This window comes from Octodon degus, unplaced genomic scaffold (genome assembly GCF_000260255.1).
Source record: "Octodon degus isolate 3935 unplaced genomic scaffold, OctDeg1.0 scaffold00074, whole genome shotgun sequence".
In the NCBI taxonomy this organism is placed as follows: Eukaryota; Metazoa; Chordata; class Mammalia; order Rodentia; family Octodontidae; genus Octodon; species Octodon degus.
Genome location: NW_004524650.1, coordinates 10793655 through 10804432, shown reverse-complemented (window position 1 = coordinate 10804432; position 10778 = coordinate 10793655). Strand labels below are relative to the sequence as shown.

General features: G+C 37.3%; 1 pseudogene; it reads left to right on the top strand.

Moving 5' to 3' along the window:
* Positions 1–524: 524 nt before the first annotated feature.
* Positions 525–2117, top strand: LOC101561023 (annotated as a pseudogene).
* The last annotated feature ends 8661 nt before the right edge of the window (positions 2118–10778 follow it).

Sequence of the window (10778 nt, the reverse complement as noted above, 5' to 3'; positions counted from 1 at the left end):
ATTCACTTATGTCACTTGTTACATTATAGAATACACACAAGGCAGTGTAATTAGGTGTTTCTTAGAAATCAAAACATTTAATCAATTTGTAATATAAAATAAGGTTTCAAAATTCAGTAGCAACTGTTACAAGTGGAAGAATAAGCATTTATTTAATCTCCAGTGAAACATTGTTTCACATAATTGCTTCACATTTGGCTGTTAATTCCAAACTCAAGTAAAACACAATGAAGCAGAAAATAAAACTGGTTGTACTATAATTTTTGTTGCATAGATGAGGACTATATTGAGTGCCATGAAATTTGCTTTAGTAACTTTCCTTATGAAATGTAAGTTCCACAGTAATTCTGCAAACCAACCTTATTAGTTTAATTGCAACTATGGATATGAAAACATACAAAAGGGCAGAATAGAAATGAGTATATAGGTTTATTCACAAATTTGTATTTCTTGCTTTAAAATAAAATAAATTTAAAAACCAAAAATAGGAGAACAGAGTAGCAAGCCCTGAAGAAGTTACCAAAATGATGGCCACACCAGTTATACTGTTGAAAGAGGGGACTGACAGCTCCCAAGGCATCCCTCAGCTTGTGAGTAACAGCAGGCCTGCCGGGTGATTGCCGAGGCTGTAAGAAGCACCCTACGTCCCCATGACATGGACGAGCTTATTGTAGATGGCTGAGGCAAAGCAACAACTTCTAATGATGGGGTCACAATTTTGAAACTTCCCAATGTTGTCCATCCTGCAGCAAAGACTTCAGTGGACACTGCCAAGTCTCAAGATGTTGAGGCTGGTGATGGCAGCACTTCTGTGACCCTGCTGGCTGCAGTTTCTGAAGCAGGTGAAACCCTACATGGAGGAACATTTGCACCCCCAGATCATCATTCGAGTTTTCTGCAGAGCTACACTCTTGGTAATTAACAAGATAAAGGAGATGGCTGTGACCATGAAGAAGCAAGATAAAGCAAAGCAGCGGAAGCTGCTGGAGAAGTGTGCCATGACTGCTCTAAGCTCCAGGCTGATCTCCCAGCTGAAAGCCTTCTTTGCTAAGATGGTGGTTGATGCTGGGATGACACTAGATGATTTGCTGTAGATTAAGATGACTGGAATCAAAAAGGTACAGGATGGAGCCCTAGAGGAGCCTTGGCTGGTGTCTGGTGTTATATTCCAGAAGACTTTCTCTTATGCTGGCTTTGAAATGCAACCTAAAAAGGTCCAGCAACCCCACAATTGCCTTATTAAAGATGAAAGCTGAGAAAAATAATGCTGAGATCAGAGTCCACACAGTAGAGGATTATAAGGCAATCGCTGATGCTGAGTGGAACATTCTGTATGACAAGTTATAGATCTGTAATTCTGGAGCCAGAGTCATTTTGTCCAAACTCCCTATGGGGGATGTGGCCACCCAGTACTTCACAGATAGGGACATGTCCTGTGCCAGCTGTGTGCCTGAGGAGGATTTGAAGAGGACAATGATGGCCTGTGGAAGCTCAATCCAGACCAGCGTGAATGCTCTATCAGCAGGTGTACTGCTGTCAGCTACTCAAAGAGACCCAGATTGGAGGTGAAAGATATAAGTTCTTCAGTGGCTGCCCCAAGGCCAAGACTTGCACCTTTATCCTTTGTGGTAGAGCTGAGCAGTTCATGGAGGAGACAGAGCGGTCTCTGGATGAAGCCTTCATGACTGTCAGGAGGCCATCAAGCATGATTCAGCGGTGGCTGGTGGTGGAGCCATCGAGATGGAGGTCTCTAAGTACCTTCAGGATTACTCAAGAACCATCCCAGGAAAACAGCAGCTACTGATTGGGGTATATGGTAAGGCCTTGGAGATTGTCCCATGCCAGCTATGTGACAATGCTGGCTTTGATGCCACAAACATCCTGAACAAACTATGGGCTCAGCATGCCCAGGGCGGCATGTGGTGTGGCATGGACATCAACAATGAAGACATTACTGACAACTTTGAAGCTTTCGTGTGGGAGCCAGCTATGGTGCGGATCAATGCCCTGACAGCAGCCTCTGAGGCTGCGTACCTGATGGTGTCCATTGATGAGAACATCGTTCCACCATGGACACTCCTCCAGCAGCAGGCCAGGGCTGGAGCTGCCTCCCTTGAGATCCCGCCCATCACACTGGCTGGCAGCTGGCTACAGGTGTGCTGGCCCTCCCTGGCTTGGCTCATTGGTATTATGAAGAAGTGGTAGTAATGGGTCTATTCTGTTCTCACTGGAGGTTATTTAAATAAAACTTAAGACTTAGAAAAAAAAACCTAAAAATTAACTACACTTATCCAAATTTTTAATGTTCCAAACATAATATTTACAACTGATCCCCAAGTATTAATACTAACATGTTACATCATTTTCTTAGCATACGGCTTCATCATACTTCCTTAGTATTAATAGTTAAAACTCATTTGTAAATATTGTAATAGGGAACTGTTTCTCATGTCTTCTTGTCTTTGTCAAAATAATCTGCACGCACAGCTATAATACATGATCTGTTTCTGAATTAGCCATTTGTTATGTGTTCAGAGGTAGAATGCTTCCCTAATAATTAACAAGGTATGCCCATGCATATTAGCACATAAAGATTAAATTTTTAACACTCAACTTTGTCTCATGCTGAAACAAATCCTCGTAGCTAACTCTATGCTAACCCACGGCAGCTCATTCATTATTACCTAATTAACCTACTAATAGTCACATCATAAAAGTTTGTGCCCATAATTATATTAGATACTAGTTTAAATGGCTTTTAAAATAATGAACCCATATTAATTTTTAAAAATTGATTTGGAAAATCAGATTTTTGCCTTTTATATATATGAAGAAAAATATCCTACCTTTTAGATACTGTTTGTTGAACATATTACTCCTTTCTTAGAGTCCCCATGTCCATCTAAGTATTATATAGCAGCAGTGTCTCTTGGAAATAAAATCAGCAATGCCGTATTTGGAAATATTTGAAGACAAAAGTCTAATAATTATGTAATAACCACATAAAATGTAGGTATCATTTTATATTAATAAAAATAATCAGGCCCAAAAGTGATTAGAAAGTTTTCAGAAAAAAGAATATAAAAAATAGAAAATCTTATACAAAATCTATCAAAGTGTCCAGGAAAAAGAAGTTAGGTATGAGAATAATATAGCATCACAAAAATTGAGAACTGCGTGTTTTAGCAATAATCTGTAGTTTATGTCCAAATTCCTTTTGCATGCTTTTCTCCAAATTACAGAAATGCCGTGTGAGTGTTTAAATCTGATTAATCATCTTGTACCTATTTTGCATAAAACACTTTGCAACTGGGACAGATGGTCAGTTTTCTATTCTCCCAGCGTGTAATAGAACAAGATTGGCATTCCTAAAAGGAAGGTGCTGGTCATGGGAACAGCCACCGGGAGCCTCAGCTAGCGGCTGCTACCATGCAGCTTACCACTAGATGTCCTGTGGACTAAACAAGAGAAAAACTGGTGCATACATTTGCATTCTTGTCTTGGCAATGAATGTTTCTGACTTTAATAATGTAGCTCTGGATTTCAAAATAGCTGGTCAATTTTCTGCTACATTTCCTATTGACATAAAACACAGTAATTCAGGTTGTATAAGGAAGCCCAGCATGCTATTTGTCATGTTTGCAAATAAGCAACGAAGTATGATTGAAATATTTATCCCAGAATCTTTCATCATGAAGAAACACACACACACACACACACACACACACACACTTACTGCAAAAATAGATCTTTTAATTAAGTTTCACTTTTCTTGTTTAGCAGACTCAACAGGCTGTCTTGTGATAGATCAGTGTTTTTTTTTTCCAGAGGAGAGTAATACATGGTAACAAAACCATTATAGCTTATTCAGAAGCTCCATTCTGACTGTGTTATCCTCCATGACTGCTAAGCAAATTAAAGTTGAAATTTTCCTGACTGTCAGTTTGGGTGATTATTATGAAGACTCTGTGAAGTACAAAAAGTGTTTAAAAGCAGTGTGATGCCTTTCTAAAATTCTGCCTCCTAATACAGCATGAAAGTACCTGCAAAAACCAATAAATGTGTGCCAAAGTATAATGTGAAGGGGTGTTTTAAGCTACACTTATTTGAGAATGGCATTCAGACCAGGGAAATCCACTCCATCCTCAGAGTTATCAGAAAAGGAAGTGGTGGAAGAAGCTATACTCAGTGGTGCTTGGTGAGAATCCCAGACATGAGGGCAAACAGCAAATGCCTTCCCTGGCAACACCATGACATGTCAGCAGGACAGGAACCTTGACATCAACTCCAAGCCCACCCATAATCACCACCAGGTTCTATAACTCACCAAATTCATTCTTTTTGGAAGTTGACTGGCTATATTCAAAAAATTTTAGTGAAAACATAAAAGTGAGGAAAACATCTTTTAAAATATAAAAACTATTCATAGTGTCTTTTGGAAAAAAAAAGTACTTTTAAAAATGTCCCTGGGCTCTCTGGGCACATATATTTGCAATATCAGGATAGTGAAGAATAATCCTATGAGAAGTATGAAGGTCAAAAAGCCAACCTGATCGAATAAGATTCCAGATGAGAGTAATTTTGCAACCCAAGAAACAAGAGATGTTTTTTTCTCTTCTTCCTAAATGACTGGATTAGAACTCTCCCAAGACAATTGGCTTTGCTTTCCCCTTTGGCTAGCTTGCTTTCACTGCAGCACCCTGAACTATCTCCTCAGTAGCCACAGGCAGTGACAGACGAAATAGTTGTGATGAGCTGTGAAATTTCTCAGCTTCACAGAAAGTATCTCTGAATGAGAAGGTGCTTCTCCTTTAGCATAACCTGAAGCAGCCACAAGTTAAGGACTTCGAGGTAGACCAGAGAGCTAAGAGGTTCTGCTTTAAAAGGAATTCTGAACCACTTTCCTATTTCTAAGAAATTTGAGTCTCTGATTTATCATGGCCAGTGTAAAGAGATTGGAAGGAGATGTGAGGGAAAGGATGAGAAAGAAATTCATCCTTTTATTCATTTATAGAACAAATATTTATTGAGTATCTATTTGGGGGAATATTTTCTCAAAGTAGCTTCTGTGTTCCCTTCCATTAATGAAGGGCAATTAGACTCAAACAGAAACCAAAAAGCAATTTTTAAAAATTTAATCACACCAGGAGGAAAAGAGAATACCTAAGTACTCAGTGAGAAAAAAAGTTTAAAATGTTTTATTCCACTGTACATACAGTTTCAAGTCATTGATGTAAAGTCTCACTTTTCTGCCTCCATTTCATTCCACAGGATGAAATGCTTCCCTGAAACCTTGCATCCATTATTGAAATGTTGACTACTTCCCAGGCCCATTTTGCATGCTAGCTCTCTATAGAGCCCTCTCAGATTTACAGATTTCTGGGATTTCTATGTCATTTGAACAATAGGAGTTCTTAGCCGATACTCTTATTTTATTCGAACACAGAGTACTAAGGAAATCATTTTCCGTCATAGGTAAATAGCAATGTGCTTAAAGACGAGTCAATCTTTTAATGATTTGAATAAGTTATACTAAGTAAACTCTTGCTGGATGTTTGTTGAGTTAATGAATTTACTAGCTTATAATTTCACAGACAGTTGTAACAAGGCTGATGCTAGAAAATAAGCCTCAAATTTCACTGCTATTGTGCTTGTTTGATCTTGATATTCCATTCCTTGATTATATTTTGACCAATGAGCTTTTTGGAGTCTGAGATTTATACTATTTTTGTATAAATACACTAGATTAAAACCAAGCAAAATATATAACAGAAAGTAAGTAGTTCTGCCTTTGGTGGATACTTAGGTGCTGCTATGGTTTAGAGGTGGTATTTCTCCTACGGTCCTTGTGTTAGAAACTTGACTCCCAGGGTAGTGACATTGAGAAGTGGTGGGACCTTTGGTAGGTGGAGTCTACAGCAAAGGTGCTTGGGTCATTGGAAGCACTGCCTTTGGATAAAATTAAAATTGATCTTGTGGGACTTTGAAGTTAGCTTCTACAAGAGAGGAAAGGGGGTTGAAAGGAAGGGAAGAGACTGGCAAAAAGAATAAAAATGTATTATGTACAGGTACAAATTTTCTGTGATAAATGTGATCATATATAACCAAAATGTATTGATAAAAGGAATTTTTTAAAAAAGAAAGTTGTTACAGTTTTGCAGGGTACATCAATCTGGGTTTGATGTTATTATTTTTCAGGACCTGGAATATTTCACTCCAAGCTCTTCTTGATTTGATGGTTTGTGTTGAGAAATCTGCTGTGATTCTGATGGGTTTTCCATGGTAGCTGATCTCTTTCTTTTCTCCAGCAGCTTTTAATATGCTATTCTTTTGCTGAATTTCTGAAATCTTGATTATTATATGTCTAGGTATAGACTTATTTTGATTATGGCTGGGAGTTCTATTTGCCTCACTTACTGTATGTCAGATTGCTTTCTCATATTTGTATAACTTTCTGCTAGTAATTCTGCAAATAGTCTTTTTGTGCCATTTTTGCTGTTTCCTGCTGTTTTGTTGACATCTATTATTTTTGTATTATTTTCTTTGCATTGTCTTTGCTGCTGAATTGTTATTTCCTGGTTCCTCGTTAATTTTAAGACGTCTTTCCTTTCACATTCATTAGCTGCACCATTGTCTTCGAGGTCTGAAAGTCAATCTTCAGTTTCATTCAAGTGATTTTTCTAGCTTTCAATGAAATTCTTGATTTCTTGGATATCTATTTGAATCTGTTTCATGCATTTTAAATCTTTTCTGTATTGTTCATTCAGTGTTTCCATCATTTACCTATTTTCCTCTATTTTTTCTATGTCTTCTTTAGCTATGCTGAGCAATTCTTTCAGATTGTTGTCATTTCTTGTCTGACCTGAGAGATTATTTCTGATCTTATTTCTTCTGTAGCCTGATGAGCTTGTTTTTTGTTTTTTTGTTTTGTTTTGTTTTGTTTTGTTTTTTGTTTTTTTTTAACTTCAGTTGCTATCATTTCAGGAATTTGAGGTGTGTGATTTCCAAGTTCTTGTGTGTCTTTGTCTCCTGGATTTGTTCTGGGTGGCTGGAGAATTGAGATAGCCTTTTGCTCCTGCATTTTGGCGTTTTTGAAGCTCCCAGTCATCACCCAGACTTAGCAGTGGTAGATGAGCAGTGGGGTGTGAGTCAGTAAGGTTTCTGCTACAGTGGGGAGCAGGGTAGGACTCAGCAGGGCTCTCACTACTAGTGGGGGTGACTGGCCAATACTCAACACAGCTTCAGTGTAGGATGTAGGTATGGGCCAAACTCACCAGGATCCAATGGGCCACCCAGAATCCTCCTAAGTTCTTAAAATATTGGACCTGCAGCAGCACTAGCTCCACACCTACACACTGGGGTCCAATGAACATGGCTTATCAGAGTCTGCAGGGTGCCCAGAGTCCCAAGTTCTTAAACGGTTGGGCCAGGTGCCAGGAAAGCTCCACTATGCATGCTGGGCCCACCTTTCACAGCTCACCCGAGTCCTGCGGACCACCCAGAGGAGGAAGTTGCTATAAAACACCAATCCAGATCTCTGAGTCACTTTCTGGCATATATTCCTATGTGATCTCCCCCTCCCCAATGGGATACCATTTTCCATGAGGCCTTCACCTGCACCAGCAGGTATTGGTGCCATGCCCTTGAATTTTCAAACTTATTAGTTAACAAAAACCCTTCTTACTGATAAAGCTTCAGACCTCAGATATGTTGTTGTAGTAACAGAAAACACATTAATAAAATTATAATGATTTACTATTACCTTAAGCACTTTCCAAGCCAAATAATTTTTAAGGAAAAATAATTTTACTTGTAATCATTTTTCAAAATGTTGAAAAAATTGAGAAATATTGAATCAGGCAAAAAATAGTTACAAGATTTCTCTTAAAAAATTTAAATCAGGGGGCCAGGGAGATAGCTCATTAGAAAAAGTACTTGCCTGCCAAGCACAAGGTCCTGAGTTCAATCCCTGATTCGACCAAAAAAAAAAAAAAATTTAAATCAGACCATTAACTCTTAGGACAATAAGTGAATATTTAGTCAAATTGTTCTCATGACTAATTTTATTTGATATGCTACAATCAGGCTCACAACTATTACTGGAACTATTTTCATCAAGTATAAAATTGTGTGATGATTCACTTTGCGGTTTAATTATCAACCCTTGTTATATAGGATGAGTCACTCTATTTTTATTAATTTGAATAACTTCAGAAAGCATTTTGTTTCTGTCATAGAGCATTTTGCAATTTTATTATAGTTTTTGTTTTTGTTGTCTCCTCAACTAGACTGCAAATTCCATTGGCAGAGATAGCTTACCTCTTTTTTTTTCATACCTATTTCTCCAGTGCTTTATACAGGGCATGCACAGTAGGATTTTAGTAAGTGCTTTGTAAAGAAATATGAATGTGGGGCTGGGGAGATGGCTCAGTGGAATAAGTGCTTCCCTGGCAAGTGCAAGGGCCTCAGTTCAATCCTCAGTTCTGCCAAAAAAAAAAAAAAAGAAATATAAATGAATGAAAGCTTTGGAAACTAAAATCTCTATAAAGATTCATTATGTGGTTTATATTTACTGAACATAGGGAAGAACAGCTAAAAGGTGAAAAACTTAGACAGTCAGTCAATTACTGTGTCTTTTTTTTTTTTTTTCCGTATTTAGGACAGGGTCTACAGGGTCTCACTATGTAGACTGGAACTGTAGTGATTCTCCTGTTTTCAGCCTCCCAAGTGCTGGGATTACAGGTGCGTGCCACCACGCCCAATCTCAATTGCCCTCTCAGCGTGCCCCAGGGGCAGGGCCAGCACAGCAAGCCTGGGATCAAAAACCCAGCCACTACACTGTTTAAGTAGGTGCTTTAGTCTGCTGAGCTAGGCCCTTGTGTCATCTTTTTCTCAAATAAATCATTTAATTTTTCATTGAATTATGTCCTTTGGGTTTGTATCAGCCAACTCAACTGAAAAATTATCCTTTAGTAATCAACGGTAACATAATGATTCTGGTAATCATTGGTAACTAAAAGTCAAGACCTTTCAAAATTTTTAATACAAATAACATATTTATATAATCATATTAGAATTTTATGTTTGTATCTAAACTAGTCTTACTATACTTTCAAAATTCCATCTATGTTCATTGTATGGATATACATTATCTTGATTAATTATATCATAATCAATAAACAAATCACTTATACCACATATTGATACTACAAAGCCATTAAATAGAAGACCTACAGAAGAGTATATATAGTGTGCAGATAGTAATTTGTATGTGTGCAACATATATATGGAAATGGCCACCACCCTTCACTTGGTATAGGCTTGGGATGGACAGGCAGAGAGGTGAGCCACATAAAAACATCTGTTTTGCTTTGTTTCTAAATTAAAATGCCATGTTAAGTTTAGGAGGGAAGTAGAATATATTTTATAAAATAAAATTCAGACATGACTGTATTTTTTATTATCTTACTATTTCAAATTTATGAACTGGAAGAAGTTGATCAGAGCGATGTTTAAGCAGAACACCTTGGAACAGATGCAGCACTTTAAATTCTACACTTTGAAGTTGTCATCCTGTTCTACATGTTAGTAGCATATTTTAGATATTATAGGAAATCTAATATAGAAGCCATTAGTAAGCAAGATTTTCATAGCCTGTTATTCTAGAACAGGCTTTTTCCTTTTCTTTTGTAAAGAAGGAAAAGAAAGCAAAGCGTAAAACTAAAGCGTACCCTTTGTTAGCATGAAGAGCACTTCTCAGTCCTCCTTTTATGCTGTCTCAGTTTCCATGTATGCCATTATCATTTCTAGCGAGTGAAAATTGGGGAAAAAATAAAAATGTAATATGTATTATTATATTTTAATGCAATATTCTACTTTTCTGTTTGTAGTTATTGAAGTTTTTGTCTTCCTTCATTAAACATTTAATAAACCAGCACCAGTTTAGTGACAGGCTGGAAGCACAACACAAACAGCAGGCGGCGTGCACTGGCTCTTTCATACCAGTGTATAATATCAGTGTCTACGTCATCACGCCCGCAGGCACATTGGCCGAGCAGCCAATGGAAGGTAAGCTTTTTCTGACAAAGCTTCGAAAATAAAGTTTTCTTCTTTTATCTTACTGCAAATCAATTGGAGCCCTTACAGCAAAATCCTATAAAATAACTTCAAACACCACTTCTTAGTCTAAAAATTTGTATTATGGCTATAACTCTTTGAAGTTTTATGACTGAAGTTTGGAGAAAAATGATTTAAGTGCTATCTGCTAGACATCAGAGCTTCAGAAATTCTCTCAGTTTTTCTTGACACATAAACTACTACCCACTGTATGTTTTTAGTACTTTTTTTCTTGCTTTTAACCACCTAACCCAGTTTGCTTGATAAAAGTTATTTAACTACAGTTTATCCAACTGAATTAATATTCTTTAAAGGTTTACCAACTCACAATTGATGGTTTTGCTTGCTAAATTTCTTTTTAATTATACTTCAGTTTGGATTTTTTTTAGACACATGAGGAATTTATTTCACTTATGAGCATTGTCACAAGTTGTGTCATTTACCTATGAAAGTCTCAAGTTTATCCAGATAGAGAGATAGATAGATAGATAGACAGACAGACAGACAGACAGACAGACAGACAGACAGACAGATAGATGATAGATAGATAGATAGAGAAAGAGAGAAAAAAAAACTTTCAGAACCTCAAGCAAGTTGTTTCAAAATTAGATTTTGAAAATTACTAGGGAAAGTACAAACCACAAAGCCAAGGGCACCTGTGA